The following is a 4,133-nucleotide window of genomic DNA, read 5'->3' as shown; positions in this document are numbered from 1 at the left end:
TGGGTCCATGTACATGCTGAATCGACAGGTAAAAAAAAAAGCCTCAAGTCCAAATATTCATTTATCACCAATTAACTGTTTGACAAACACTTCATGCTTCGATGTCCACATCTTAATTAAAAAAAAAAAATCTCAAACAGGCTCCGAAGTGCCGATCTGAAATCAAGTCATTTCATTCGCAATAAAATTAATTACAATAGAAAGATTTTTTTCAAGTTAAGAGCTTGTCAGTCACATTTGTGTTGCAAAATTAAAAACTTCTACACAGTTTTTATTTGATGCTTTCCCAATTAAATTAACTATCACAAAATTCAAGTCCAAAATAATGTGCAAAAATAACAACGGGTCCAGTAAAAAATGTATTGGCTTCCATATCTGTCCTTCATATCTATCACAAGCAATATAAAATTAACTGCAATGGTGATAAAAGTGTGTGCATAACAACAGTTTGTGGCTCGCTGTCTTTTGGTTCTGCATTTTGAATAATGATATTTGCTTTAAAGTCTGTAATGGAAAAGCTGCAATGATTTTGACTTCTGTGACCACTGGATGATGAAATCAGATGTGTTTCAAAAACCACATTGGCTAAAAGGGCACCTTAAAGTTTCATTATTTTTTTTAAATGGCTCCTTATATGTTTGGAGTAATAGGGTGTTTTACAAATTTCCTTAAAGTCACACAATTCCATCATTCAATGTTAAGTGACTCTCACGTGAAGATAAGCACTTGTGTGATCTTAAAAGGTGAGGCGTCAACCAGTGGTTTTAAAGGAGCAGATGCAATCTGTGTAGAGGCAGGGTAGTTGGCAGTATCTTCCCTGGTAGTGGCACAACTGGTCATGTTTCAAAAGGACCTCCTAGGCAGGGTGTTCAAATCTGCATATCTTGCACTGCATCAACCTAATAAAAAAAGAAACCACACAAAATAACGTTAGAACTAATTATTTTGGCAACAACATACGATTTTATTTTATTTTTACCACCAGTGATACATTAATTAATTGCTGGAGAACAATATAAAATAACAACTTAAAGGGATAGCTCACCCAAAAATCATAATTATGTTATTAATATCTCGCACTCATGTCGTTCCAAACCAGTAAGACCTCTATTTATCTTCAGAACACAGTTTAAGATATTTTAGATTTAGATTCCATGTGACATCAGGGGGTCAGTTAGAATTTTTTAAAGCATCAAGAATACATTATGGTCCAAAAATAGCAAAAACTACGACTTTATTCAGCATTGTCTTCTCTTCCGTGTCTGTTGTGAGAGAGTTCAAAACACAACAGTTCAGTGATATCCGGTTTGCGAACGAATCATTCGATGTAACCAGATCTTTTTGAACCAGTTCACCAAATCGAACTGAATCATTTGAAACTGTTCACGTCTCCAATAATTATTAATCCACAAATGACTTAAGCTGTTCACTTTTTTAATGTGGCTGACACTCCCTCTGAGTTCAAACACACCAATATCCCAGAGTAATTCATTTACTCAAACAGTGCACTGACTGAACTGCTGTGAAGAGAACTGAAGATGAACACCGAGTCGAGCCAGATAATGAACAACAGACTGACTCGTTCACGAGTCAAGAACCGTTTCTGTCAGACGCGTCCGATTCGAGAACCGAAGAGCTGATTATGCTGCGCATGTGTGATTCAGCGTGACGCAAACCGACACACAGAGCGCCTGAACTGAACTGATTCTTTTGGTGACTGATTCTCTGCTAATGTTATGAGTAAACCGACGGCTTGCAATCGTCGCAAATGACGTCATTACATTGAGCGCAAAAGAACCGGTGAACCATTTTCTTCAACCGGTTTATTGAATCAAACTGTCCGAAATAACTACTGGTGATCCGAAAACTGACAAGTCAATGTTTTGTTTGTTATCTGGCTCGGCTCGGTGTTCATCTTCAGGTCTCTCTTCACAGCAGTTCAGTCAGTGTACTGTTTGAGTGCATGAATTACTCCGGGATATTGGTTTATTCTGACTCAGAGGGAGTGTCAGGCACATTAAAAAAAGTTATTGGAGACGCGAACCATTTTAAACGATTCAGTTCCATTTGGTGAACTGGTTCAAAAAGATCTGGTTACATCGAATGATTCATTCGCGAACCAGATATCACAAACTGCTTTGTTTTTAACTCTCTCTCACAACAGACATGGAAGAGAAGACAATGCTGAATAAAGTCATAGTTTTTGCTATTTTTGGACCAAAATGTATTTTCGATGAATATTCTAACTGACCCTCTGATGTCACATGGACTACTTTGATGATGTTTTTCTTAACTTTCTGGACATGGACAGTAGACGTACACACAGCTTCAATGGAGGGACTGAGAGCTCTCTGACTAAATCTAAAATATCTTAAATGGAGGTCTCACGGGTTTGGAACGACATGAGAGTGAGTTATTAATGACATAATTATGATTTTTGGGTGAACTATCCCTTTAAAGTACTATCTAAAAACAAGCAAGTTGGTTAAACGAATATGAAAAAAAAAACTATGAATTTAAGCTTTAAAATAGCTCTTAAGTTATTTGCATGTTTAAAACATACAGATTTATAGCACGCCAAGCAAACATAAGCACATAAATTTAAAAGAAGTTAAAAGAAGAAAATACATCTTTGAGACAAAAACACACAAGCGTATCTTATACGGTTACATTTGTTTAAAAAAAATCATTAATACACTTATAACTTAAATAACCTTATTCAAAACTCAAAGGCACCCACACTACTGTACAAAATGAACATATTATAAACAAATAAAGAAAACTCTATATTCTTAACAATAATTAAATCCCTTTACTTAATATGATATAAAACAGTGCTTACCTAAGTCATGATACTGTCTGGGAAAAAAAAGACACTGAATGACTAAAAGACTTCTCGAAGACGAAGCAGGAGAGGTTGAAATGACCAGTTTGGAGCCACCTAAGCAGCTGTACAGAAGCACATATTGTGAACAAATACCATTAAGACCTTACTGTTAATTATTCTCATAGCCTGCATATAACATTAAGTTAACTTACCTGCCAGAGCGATTGCACTGTCGAGGAAAAAAAAAACTCGCGCTCGTCTGACACTTCTCAGGCAACTCGAAGACGAAGCATGAAAACTGAAATGACCAGTTTGGAGCCACCTTAGCAGCTGTACAGAAGCACATATTGTGAACAAATACCATTCAGACCTTACTGTTAATTATTCTCATAGCCTGCATATAACATTAAGTTAACTTACCTGCCAGAGCGATTGCACTGTCGAGGAAAAAAAAACTCGCGCTCGTCTGACACTTCTCAGGCAACTCGAAGACAAAGCAGGAAAACTGAAATGAGTAACTTGCCGCCACCTACACCGTTGTAAAGATGTACATATTGTGAACAAATTTAATTTAAATCATGGCTTTAATTGATACACAAAGAACCACCGCTTACCGGAGTGATAACAATGACGGACCAACGTTAACTGGGCGCCGCCTGAGGCAACTCTAAAATGGCATATAAAATCACATATTTTGAACAAACACATTTCAACTCTTATGGTAAATATTATATAAAGAACAGCACCTACCGGAAAGATTAATTTACACTGTCAGGCAGAAAAAATAGGCGACGTCTGACCTGAGGCAACAATAAGACCAGGCGGGAAAATTTAACTGACTAACTTGCCGCCACCTATGTTGTACAAAAGCGCATATTGTGAATAAACTTCATTTAAATCATATCGTGAATTGATATACATAGAACTACACTTACCAGAGCGACCACAATGAGGGAATAAAGAGATGCCGCTTAAGGTGACTCGAAAATGAAACGGGAGAAAATAAAATGGCGTTGTTTAAAAAAACATCCGAACTGCGCATGCTCATCAGCCTTTGTTTGCAATACTAATAACCAACTAAAAGTTGTTAGTTGTTCTAACTTGAAATATTAATTTTGTGTAACAAATTGACCTAAATTCCTATTCAACTTACATTTCTGTTATCTCAACTTTTTTAATTTTAAATTGTTGAATTAACTTTAAAAACTGAGTTTGCAAAACAAAATGTAAGTTGGATTTTTTACAGTGTACACAATGGTAATTCAAAGTAAAATAATCATAAAGAAAAATTATAACACAAATTAAA

The 4,133-nt window shown here is 35.9% G+C and overlaps 1 long non-coding RNA gene across 1 annotated transcript; it reads right to left on the bottom strand.

Annotated features, from left to right (window-relative positions):
- Positions 1-236: 236 nt before the first annotated feature.
- LOC113043860 (uncharacterized) lies at positions 237-3,848 on the bottom strand. The gene is made up of 7 exons (XR_003275810.1): positions 3,763-3,848; positions 3,578-3,681; positions 3,442-3,494; positions 3,248-3,356; positions 3,040-3,157; positions 2,843-2,949; positions 237-899 (listed from the first exon to the last, which is right to left on the bottom strand). It is a non-coding gene; the product is annotated as an uncharacterized LOC113043860 (long non-coding RNA).
- Positions 3,849-4,133: the final 285 nt, after the last annotated feature.

This window comes from Carassius auratus, chromosome 25, assembly GCF_003368295.1.
Source record: "Carassius auratus strain Wakin chromosome 25, ASM336829v1, whole genome shotgun sequence".
Taxonomy (NCBI): Eukaryota; Metazoa; Chordata; class Actinopteri; order Cypriniformes; family Cyprinidae; genus Carassius; species Carassius auratus.
Note: the sequence above shows the minus strand (reverse complement) of the source record. Positions and strands in the feature narration are given on the sequence as shown.